We start from the raw sequence: 12,263 nt of genomic DNA on the forward strand, positions 1-12,263 counted from the left end.
AATTGTTTCCTGTCATTGAGAAATTTATAGTCCTGGTTGAGGAAAGAGGCTGTATATGTATAAAACAAAGGATATGCCAAGTGCCAAATAAGCCCGATTTCATAGTGTTTTCATAAATTGATAAAAACCACCAGTCAGGTACACTGCACCACTTAAGTGGATTTAATTTATCATTTTCTTCTCCGAAAAACACTGAAGAATTTCCTAAAGATCTCATTGAGAAGGAAAATCATGTTTGATAAATTAAAGAGAATACAATTATTAATAGCTTACAGTTGCTATAAATTGATCTCAAATGCTTGGTACTTGAATAATAAAACAGGTTCTTTGATTTATGTTGTAACTCCATTGCCATGTGTTTCCATAGTTACAGTGCTCTTTTGTGCAAGGTCCCCAAGCTGGTTGTGCTAGATAGTCTCAAATTGCCCATTTTCTCAGATTGAATATTTGCAGTCTTCAGCAATGGAAAGAATTTAGTAATCATGGTAAGGATTCATAGTGATCTTTCAAAAAATTCAAAACATGGAAGGTAGAGTGATTAAAATATACAGTTTCTTTGGAAAGGAATACAATAAGATTTAATTTAAACACATCTTCAGGAGAAAATTGCAGCTATTCATCTTTCTGGTAATTCAGGGAAGGCTTTCACAGCATTTTATCTTTGCTAAAATAGTATCTTGTGTTGGCTGTTGTGGCTAAATATGGCACATGCTGAAATGTGGTTACAAATCAAAATACAAAATTTGGCTATTATATACTTAATCAAAGATAGTAACAGATAAGGGGCATCCAAAGTTAGCGATACTCACCTTAGTATTTTATTTACATCATCTCACTTAATCCTCACATTAAAGGTAGCATTGACTTCATTTTACAGATGAGCATGTTAAGGCTTTAAGACATTAAGTAACTTGCTTAAGGCTTTGCAGCTCATAAGTGAAAGCTAAAATGGAACCCTGATGTGTCTGACATTTATCTATACCATAGATTTTTGGATTCCTGGCATCACCATGGTTTGCCTCTTGCCTGAACTCAGGAATAGCTGAGCTTAAAATGGTGACTGGAATAAGATTCACTAAATCACAGAGTTAGTTCAAGTGGAGTGAGTGAAGGAGGCAAGCATGCACTTGAGTATGTTTGTGCACATGCACACATTGCTGGAGGGTCAGTGTTGGAGCTCACTGCTATGCTCTTTCTTTAAGAAGGAGGAGGGGAGGGGAGGACAAAAGTTTATCAGACCGTTAGACCTAATCAGCCACTTTCTCACCTTGCCAGCCTTGCAGGCACTTCTGATGTCTTGACTTACCTGGCTACATGCATTGTGGACATCCTTCAGTGAAATTCTCACTATTCCTCACTTCCCAATTCCTTTACTTCTTCTTGCTCTGTCTTCATAAAACCACCCAAATAAAATGTTGCCTGTTAAGAAAAGATCAAGTTTTTCAAGGACAAGCAAGCATACCTGTTTATCTCCTGGGATCTTTGGTGCTGTCAGGGAGTGGTCAGTTCCCCATATTGTACATACACTTACAACCATTGTAGAGGTTTCTTCTTTCTTATTTTACGTATAAGAATGGACCCACAGGAGAAATATCTAAAAGCACGCCTGTGGCTGTAGCATCGGTTAGTGTTGTAGAATGAGAAAAGAATAGGCAAAAACAAATGTGGGAAAAACGAGTAGATCTGGAGACCCCGTGAGTCACTGCCTTCCTGTCCCTTGCTGATAAATGCTTTCTGCTATACCGGAGAGCCAAATTTTTTTTTTTCTCTCTCGAAACCTATCTTGGTTTTTAATGTAAGTCTATGGAAAATAGGATTATTATGAAATTTTATCAGTAATATCAGGTATACATTTATTTTGTACATTAAGAATTCCTTGAGAAAGAAGCTATTTTGATTGGTTCAGGAGAAAATCACTACCACTACAAAGTTGTAGAGCTCAATAGTTAGGGACCTAGGGCATTGCATTCAGACTGAACGGGGTTCAGTACCTACTCCTAGCAGGACTAGCTGTGTGACTTCAGACAAATTACTTAACCTTTCTAAGGCTCAGATTCCTCCTCAGTAACATGCAGATAATAGTAGTTCTTGTCTCAGAATTATTGTGACACTTAAAGGAGATCATACATTTAAAGTACTTATCATAGTGCCTGACATGTGGTATAGAAGGAATACTTATTCCAGCTAGGAATACTAGCTGCTGGTGTCATTTTCTCTCCTTCCTAACTCCAGTCCTCAGTGCGTCTCTGGACACAAAAGGTGTTGGGGAAGGAAGAAGTGGAAAAGCTAAGAGGAGTGACATGGAATAGTTGGCACCACTCAGAGGTGTACAAGTGGAATTAAAACTTGTGGGAGAAAATACAAGACATCATTTCTCTCTTGCAAGACCTAATGTTGAGCCAAAAAAGACTTAGGAGAGGAAATATTATAATTAGCTTGGACTGGTCTTAAACTTTTTGGATTTTTATCACATTTTGTGTGATTCCATTAATATGAAATGTCTGTGGAGACAGAAATTAAATTAGTGGTTGCTTACGGCTGAAGGGGAGGGGGTTGGAGAGAAATGGAGAGTGATTCTAATGGATACAGGGTTTCTTTTTGGGCTAATGAAAATCTCTAAAATTGGTTGTGATGGTTGCACAACTCTGTGAATACATTAAAACTCTTTAAATGGGTGATTTGTATGGTTTCTAAGTTACATCCCAATAAAGCTATAAAATGGTTGGATTTTTGCTTGTCTCATCAGTAAGTTCTTCTTGTTCAACTTGGCTTTAAACCTCATGAGGGTGGGTACTAGCTCTTTATTGCTTTGTAACCCTCACCATTGTTCAGAGAGTGTATGAAGTACGCATAACAAGATTTACCATTGTAACCACTTTAAAGTGTGTAACTCAGTGGCATTAAGTATATTTACAGTGTTGTATGACCATCACCACTATTTAGTTCCAGAATGTTTTCATTACCCCGAAAGGAAACCCCATACCTATTAAGCAGTCATTCCTTGATGTCTCCTTCTCCCAGTCCCTGGCAACCACTAATCTACTTTCCGACTGTATGGTTTTTACTGTTTTGGATATCTCATATAAATGGAATCATACAACACGTGACCTTTTGTGTCAGGCTTCTTTAACTTAGAATAATATTTTCCAGATTCATCCATGTTGTAGCATGTATCAGTACTTCATTCCTTTTTATAGCTGAATAATATTCTATTGTATGGATTGTATCATATGGATTGTTTCTATCTTTTGTCTTTGTGAATAGAGCTGCTATGAATATTCACAAACAAGTGTTTGTCGGAATTCTTTTGGGTATATACTTATGGTGGAATTGCTGTGTCATATGATAATTCCGTGTTTAACTTACCGAGTTATAACAATATCCCTTTTATAATGTTATAGATATTGTATAACAGATACAGATATTATTACTTGTATTGCAAGTAAACTCCTCCCTTTCTATCATCACTAGAGCTAATTGGTCAGCAGTCCCTCTCAGTTCTACCTTCTAAACAGCTCCTGAATATGACCCCTTTTCTCAGCTTAAGCCATCATTAGACTCTTGGTATAACTTACCTAACCAATTGCTGATTTTGTGACACTGGCAAATTATTTAACCTCTCTGAGTCTCCGTTTCATTATTGATAAAATGAGGGATAATCTCTACGTAGGATTGTTATAATACTTAGGTGAAATACTATATATAAAGCCCTTAGTTTTGTGCTGGAACATAAGGGCTCAATAAATGGTAACTATCACTAATAATCTTTTAACCTGTCTTTCTTCCTCAGGTTTGGTCTCCTCAAATCCATTAGCCATACTGCTGTCAGAATAATCTCTCTAAAATGCAAATTTGATCATGTCATTTCTCTACTTTGTATCCTCTTATGAATCTCTATGCCTTTCAAGATCAGCTTGATGCAAGGTTCTCTAATTATTTGGTTTCTCCTGTCCTATGTGGCATCTTATTTATCAAGACCAATGTCTGCATCCCTGCTACCACTCCTTCCCCCTCAGAATTGCCATAGCATCAGGTCATATGCTTAATCTTGTTTTTTACTTACTTTTCCTAGTCTAGCCTCTGAGGAGTTCCCTTATTTTCTTGAGAACTTAGCTGCATTTCTAAAGGGATGTTTGTTGTATTTTATTCTGAATTTCTTTGTATTTTGCTGGGGGAGGCTTTTCAGGTTATCTGGTCTACCATGTTGCTAGAAATAGAAAGTCCTCTTTATATTTCTAGTCTCATCTCCTGTCCTTCCCCTTTGACTCTCATGCAAGACTCCTCTAGAGCTAGAACTGACCATTCATCTTTATATTCCTAGGGTCTGGGACATTGCAGTTGTATAATATCTGTTGAATGAATGAATCCAGGCCACAATATTTATTTAGATTGAAAATTTGTTCACTTTTTAAAATTCACAACAAACTAATGACTGCAGTCGCTGGGTAATAATCTATGTAGATGCCAGCTGCTGGGTGATGTTTGTGTATGAGGAAACATTTCCATAATATGGTGGCCATATTAGATTTCCAGGGTAAATCCCTTTGTGCTTAGATTAAAAGCCTCTATGTGTTCTGATCCCTGGATGTGGTTTGCACAGTTGCTTCCCCAGATTGTGTAGTCACAATCTTTTAGCAGAATTATGAATATAATTCCTCAAGGGAATGATGGTCTCTGAGGTTTTTTGTTTTGTTTTGTTTTGTTTTTCGCTCACAGTTAGTGAAAGGAAGGTTCAGTTTAATGTGAAAATGAAACAGGAACAACAGAATGCTTTCATGTCAATATGCTACAACTTGGTTCTCTTGCAATTTAGAAGGATAGCATAATTGTCATAAATCTACACAAACTTTTATGGAACATGGTAGTTGTCCATGATTAAAATATTGATTTAAGTGTTAAATATATTTACATGATCACCGTCATGATGCAAAATGGCCTAGGAAGTTGCACATTAGTATATATATAATATATGCCACAGCAGTGTTTGTAAGTTTAACTTTTTCCAGACCAGAAAATTTTATGAAACAAATATTCTGGTATCAATTATTTCATATTATGAAAGGAAGGAATTAAATGTAAGTAGTTTCATTCCTTAGGGATGGGGGTTCTGAAAAGTCAGTGCAAATTGAATAGAGTTCTACCTTCTTGAACCAAGATAGATTCTTATTAGTGGGGATAAACCAATTTGAGACAGAGCGGGTTGTCTTCATGCCATGAGCTGCCTTTAACACACATGACCCCAGAGAAGCTTCCAAGCCCTGCAGGAGAGCCTTCTGGGGATACAGCTGCTGCGGTGGCAGTGACTGTTGGCTGCCTGTGGATTGAGGCAGCATGGAGGGCATAGGGCATAGCCTGGCAGCTGGGACATACTGGTCCCTGTGTTCTGATACACAGCAAGGTCAAGGGCAACAGCAGCAGCAAGAGGAGGATTGTACACTGCAGCCTGGCTGAGATATGCATTTCCTTGAACAGAACCGGCCATCATGTTAGGGTAAGAAGCCTGGGCCTGCTGACTGGGGAGAGCCAGGTTTGCACATGGAGGCACAGCTCCTTGGCTAACAGCAGGCAGCTGCTCAGTGGGAAGACTGTAGCTCTGGAGATGGCTCATCTGGTGTTCCTTACCACCAAATAAGCACTGCTCGGAGGAGGCCCTGGGTACACCTGAGAACCAGAAACACCAGGTGACTGTATATAATACTGCAGATTCTGTAACTTTGCATACATGGAATACCTGGGGTCTTCATTCATTAACTTGGTATACAATGAAAGTGCCTCCATCACTTTCACATTAAGCTCTGAGAGTTCTGAAAGTCTTCTGTTGCTATCTTCCAGCTTCTCATCAATGAGAGGTCCCATCTGGTGACACATTGCTACAAGATGAAGAAGCTCAGGCAGCTCTGGCTGGTCGTCACTAGGGTCTGTACTTTGCAACATCTGTAGCAACTGGTCCATTTTATCTTCATCAATAAAGGCTGGTTCTGGCTGTAGTGTTTCCACCTGAACATCAGCACTAAATTGTACTGTCTTCTCCATTTTAATCATTTCTGGCTCAGCAGTGAGATCTTCTGTCACAAAATTAGAGGGAAATAACCCCAGGCCTTGATGGGTCTCACCTCTCCACCAGTTTGTGTCATTGTCATCAAGAACTGCAATAATTTCTCCAGCTTTACGAGTAAGTTCATTGTCTTCAGCTGCTTTATATAGCATGAACTTTGTAGCCTTCATGCTGGTGGTTAGTTAAGAGATTGGATGTGCTTGGATACAAACTGGAAAATGGGGTTGGCTGTTGTCTCTGTTTCTTCAGGGATAACTTGGTGGCTTTTGCTAGATCTTCTTCCTTGTTGTTAGCCACTGTGCCAGGTCTTTGGCTGCCAGAGCTGGGCTTGCTTTGGCTTGTTCTGCAGCCTGAGAGCCAACAGTGGGAAAGGTGACTCCTTGCTCCTTAAGATCCTTGATCCTTGCTGCTATCAGACTCAGCTGTGTGTCCTTCTTAAATTCATCTGGCCATTCGACCATAAGAGCATTTAATTTTTCACATATTTTAGTATGACCTTATTTAATGTTGCTTGCTCAGTACTAGCAAAATCCCTTGAACATACTTATAAATGAAAAAAAAATGCCACGGTTTGATAGACACGCTCCTAGAAGCCTTAGAGCTTGCATAGCACCGTGAGGATCTTTATGGTTGACCCTTCTCCTAATGGATTGAAGACAATCTTTAGGTCCAGTGCAAGACTGACCAACTTTATCACAAATATCCAAAATGAGGCTCTAGTCCTCATCAGTATTCATCTCACTGGTTGCTTTCTACACCTTCTGATTGATAGGCCTCCTGGCCTCTTTGCAATTGCTGCAGCCTCAGTGGCCACCACCTGAGTTTTATATCATAACTCAAGGAAGTTTTCTTAGAGTTACTGTCAATTATTCATTAGAGACATAATTAAAATCTCTTATATTTCTGTATTTGTTTTTTAAAACAACTTTATTGAGATATAACTTACATACCATACCAATCACCCGTTTGAAGTGTACAGTTCAGTGGCTTTCAGCATATTAACTAAGTTATGCAACCATTACTACAATCAATTATATAATATTTTTATCACCCCAAAAAGAAACCATATGCTCATTAGCAGTCACTCTGCATTCTCCCAACTCCCCAGCCCTTGGCAACCACTAATCTGTGTTCTGTCTTTACAGATTTGCCTATTCTGGAAATTTCTTATAAATGGAATCATATAATGTGTGACCTTTTTGTGTCTGGCTTCTTTAGCTTTTGTCATTGGCTTCTTTTGCCTAGCTTAACATTTTCAATATTTACCCATCTTGTTGCATGTATCAGTACTTCATTCCCTTTTATGGATGAATAATATTCCATTGTATGACTATCCCATGTTTTGTTTATCCATTCATTAGCTTATGGACATTTACATTGTTTTCCAATTTTGGGCTAATATGAATAATACTGTTACGAGCATTCATGTACAAGTTTTTATATGGATGTATGTTTTCATTTCTCTTGGGTAACTGGGAATGGAGTTGCTGGGGTAACTCTATGTTTAATCTTTTGAGGAACTGCCAGAGACTATTTTTCTGTAGATTTTTAGCTTGAAAATAATATTTGCATCTATTTATTTATCTCAGAGACTGTTTAGAAGAATTGTTTTCATCTCCATTTTAAAAATGAGTAAACGGGAGCACAGGAAATTAGAGTTGTTTGCTTGAGGCCACCCAGTTAAGCAGAGGCTTGTCTCCTTTCTCCTATGGTTGCCATCTTTCCTTTGAGCTTCTCAGTTGCCATCTGCATCTAGAAATCAATGTAGGGTGGGAAATTATGACTAATTGCAATACATTGCAAAATATTTAAAAAAATGTAAATCTTGTAAGTTAGTATGATCTTAGGTTGTGTTAATAAATATGTGATGTTTGGAACAAGGGAGGATATAGTCCTTCTATCCTAAGTACTTACCACCCATGGCTAGAATGTTATTTTTCATCTGGGATGCTCTGCTTTAAGACAGAGAAGAGCAACCAATGAAAGAATTAAACACTATGATGTAGGAATAAAATTTAAAAGGTATTAGCTTGGAGAAGAGAGAAGACTTACAGGAATGAGATAACTTCTGGTATTAGAAGATCTGTCATACGGATCATAGAAAAAGGATTGGATTTGTGCTGTGTTACCCCAGAGGGAAGAAACACTAAGTTGCAAGGATATAGATTTGTATCAGCTTCTATATCTGAATTCATAACAGAATTTCTGACAACTGGAGTTAGTTGAAAATGAGGTGGGTGACCTTGGGAGTTCATATAATTTTCTATCAATAATAGTATCCAAACAGGAGCAGGAAGACTGCTAGTGGGAAATCTGTAATGGTAATTCAAGCATCTTGTGAGCTGTATTAGATGATTCTAAAGTCCTTCCTACCCATCAGTACTTGATTCTTTGAGAGAAGACAAAGGTGAAGGAAGGTAATTACAGTCTGTAAAACAGTGGTTGTATATAATGCGAAAATGGGTGTATCACCATCCTCTTGAAATTTGGTGGAATTATTCTCTTGAAGTTTGGTAACCAAATCATAACATTTTTGAGCAGTGAAGGATGTCATTCATCATTTTGACTATACCCCCTTGTTGTACGGATGGGGACATTCAGAAACAGAGGTTATTCACCTTGTCCAAAGTCAAATAGCCAGTTAGTGGCAGAATCTGGAATAGAATCCATTGTTTTAAGACAAATAACGGAATTATTCTTTTAACAACTAGAAAATGCAAATATTTACTAGATGGAAATATTAACAGATCTAAGACTAAGTTGTAACCAGAAATGTAACGTTATTAATGAAAGATGTTTATGTTCAGGATGTCTTCCTAACCTTTTGAGGACAAGATCAAAGAGCATGAATGCCAAGCTTTACCACAAAAGACTTACCCTGGTGCTACCGTCAGGGAGAAGATATTGAACTGAATGAACTATTGATTTGGCACAGTATGGCCTTTTAAACTGTGCTGTATATTTTTATGTTTTTCCTCTTTTTGCTTTTATCATTGTTTTCGAGTGTTCTGTTATTTTCCTGGTTTGATCCTACTGCTGTTGTTTTATTCCAGATTCCCTTTATCTCAGTGTCATGAGTGCCTAACACAAACAACAAATGCATTAAACAGTAAAGCATTCAAGACTTCTTTCATTGATAGCAGTAAATCAGTAAAACATTCAAGAACAAGAAAATAAAAGCAGTGGGAAAAAATCCTGGACTGGGTTGAAGCTCAGCTTGGAGCCCACCAGCCAGCAGTGATGCCTGTGCAGGACCATTGAGGTGGCCCGGTTGGATGGACGTGTGCCAGGCTGTGGATGGACAGCAATTCTGTCCCCAAAATTTAGGTATCTAGTACTAAAATATTCTAATGGTTAACAACCATGTAAGACTTGCAGGAGAAAATGAAATCTAATTTTTGTAATTGTTTTGAATATTTTAAGAGAAGTTCATCAAATAATATTTTCTTTCCTTAAAATAGATGCTGCTTGGGGTAGTCAGGGCACCTTGATGATTCCCTTCTGCTCTTCTCTGTGGAATTGCAAGTCTTACTCTTCCCCACAGCATCATGAAGAGAGTTATTGAGATATTTTGCATATTTCCAGTTCTCTTTTCACTGTTCTGTTATTGCGTGAAAAATCGTGTGATGTCTATATGTCCTCTGAGGCCTAAAGGGAAAAAGAAGGGCATTTTAATTTATCTTTTAAAGTATACAATCAGAAACTGTTTGAGAAGCCAGAAGCTGGTCTTGAATTCTGGGCACTTTCAGTAAGTCATTTACGAAGTATCTTCAACCACAAAATCCCGTGAAATTCAGTTTCATAATTGCATCAGACTCCTTTGGTACCATTGTTGGAGTCAGAATTCACTTGGGAAAACACTAACTTAATTGCTAAATTTTATCTCTCCTTCTTTCAGTACACCTGTGAAGTGCTTATCATAATCGGAATTATGCTTGTTCCAAAGAGAGGCTATCCTTGTGAATTAACCAATTAGCCAGTGTTCCATATCTTATCTCTCATTCCCAAGCCTATGAATTCTTTTCCTCCAAGTACCGACACTTATTTGTGAGCTTGTAAATTGAAATGTATGCTTTTCTTTGCTTGACATCTCACCACTGCATAATATGACCTTCAGCTATGCTTTTAGGAACTGTTTATATATGTCTGGGTAAAAAGAAATCTTCAGACTGTGTGTAGAAACTGATTTTTTAAAATAAATTTTAAAGAAACCTCCCATTTCGTAGTGCTTCTTGGCATATGAAACAAGGTAGTCTTCAACAGAAATAAAAGAACATGGGAATGAGATTTGTACAGAGTATTTCTGAAAAGTCAGCATATTTCACTGTCAATTATGACAAATTCACCAGAAATAAAACACTGGTCCCTCCAGGGAGCAGGGCTGATTGCTGTGTAGCAAGAATCCTTGCTAAGCTGGCTTCATTCAGTATTTGGGGTGGAGGGTATCTCACCACCAGAAAAATCACCTGAGAGTACTTTTTAAAAATACATTTTTTTGGTTTTACCAGTGCAGACTTATTCTTGATTTGTGGATAGAATCTATTTGAAGACAGGAGATTTGCTGCAACCTTGAAATTCATTTTTCCTGTCTCTGATCTGATGTGGCCTCATTAAGGATGGGGGCCAGAAAAAGAACATATTTGGGTGAAACTTTGAATAGTCTTAAGAATGACCATTTGTGAAAATAAATAGTTATAATCCAAGACTATCCAGAAAAGTAAAGAATTCATGAGAAAAGCAGGTTTCAGAACAATTTCAAAGCCCTATTGCCATTTCTTAGATTATGAAAGGCCTTTGGATGTTGATGTTGATGTTTTACGTTCACATTCCCTACTCATTGTCTTCTGAGGCTGTCTGTAAGCAGGAGATGGACCAGACTGTGGCACAGCTGACCCATTAATTTTCACCATTTTCATTATTAGAAACTTTTACTGGATGTGTGGTAATTCGCATCAACTGCAAAGACGGCCAAAATTAATGGAATTTTTATGCTTTATAAGCCATTCACTTTTGGCACAAAAGCACAGAGTGTCAGTTCAGAATTTTATTGGGGTAGGGGTATAAATTACCTTTAGCAATAATTTTTAAGCACATGTTAATCTTTTTATTAATTTTCTGACTTCCTAAGCATGGAGAGAATCTCATAGATTCTCAGTAAATATGAAATTTATTTTGAGTAAAGGAATGGTCTGCAGTTCATTTTTGTGTGTGGAAGAATGTAACTACTGCCTTCATTATGTTTTTTATTATTACTGACTTGATGCTGACATTCACCTAACAGTCTCTTTGTTTCCTGGAATGGAAAATGAACCCAGATCTCTTTAAGAATCACAGTGCTAATTTGCTTTTCCTTGTGTAGAATAGTGAACTTTGTGGTTAGTACATGGACTTTCCCAAGTTCATAGTTGAGAATCTAAAGCAGTCAGTAAAGGCAGGAAATTAAAGGAGAAAAAATCCAGAGCAAGCTTTTTAAAACTAATCAGTAGGAAAATGATGTAAACTTAATTACCTAGGGCATCAAGAGAAGGGCTATGGAGTATAATGAAATATTTTGGATACAAGGCAAAGCAGCCAAACTAAAACAGGCTGTGAAACTCTGTGCCAGGATTGTTGGAGGAGGCTGGGTAGAGTCAGGAGCTGAATGAACCAAAAAAAAAAAAAAAAAAAAAGAGAGAGAGAGAAAGTTCTGGCTTGCATTTTTTGTTGGATGGCGTTCATGTTGTAAAATGGAGACTGAATTATAGGCATAATGGTACAGCTGCAACTCTCTAACCTTCCATTTGCAATTGAGCCAAAATAATTAGCCAGGATTTAGAGGAAATCTGTAAATTTCAGGTCTAGGTAGAACAGATGGAGAAAAATTTCAGGTCCTCTGGCTAGTGCTCAGATTCAATTCAATCTTAAAAAATATTTATTGAACATCTATTCTGTTAGAATGCTGTGTGAAACAAATAGCTGAGGAAGGCGTACACATTGCCCTTTAAGAGCTTACAATCTATTTATTATGGAGAATGAGACAAGTACATAAACAACAAACATACCATGCAGTGGTACAAAATGATACTTCTGTGTCCAAATGTATACTGATAGTCCCCTCCTCTCTTGAGCCCCAGATCTGAATAGGCAGCTGCATGTTGGACTTTTCCCATCAACTTGTGAGCAAAGAAAGAAATGTTAACTTTCAGTTTCTGTTGACTTCAAAGGTAGA

The 12,263-nt window shown here is 37.6% G+C and overlaps 1 protein-coding gene and 1 pseudogene across 3 annotated transcripts in view; one reads left to right on the plus strand and one right to left on the minus strand.

Annotated features, from left to right (window-relative positions):
* Window positions 1-12,263, plus strand: part of FRMD5 (FERM domain containing 5) — a 295,156-nt gene that overhangs the window by 89,363 nt on the left and 193,530 nt on the right. The gene's annotated exons all lie outside the window — the stretch shown is intronic.
* LOC119530917 lies at window positions 5,070-6,816 on the minus strand (annotated as a pseudogene).

The sequence above is a fragment of the Choloepus didactylus genome, chromosome 4 (assembly GCF_015220235.1).
Source record: "Choloepus didactylus isolate mChoDid1 chromosome 4, mChoDid1.pri, whole genome shotgun sequence".
Classification (NCBI taxonomy): domain Eukaryota; kingdom Metazoa; phylum Chordata; class Mammalia; order Pilosa; family Megalonychidae; genus Choloepus; species Choloepus didactylus.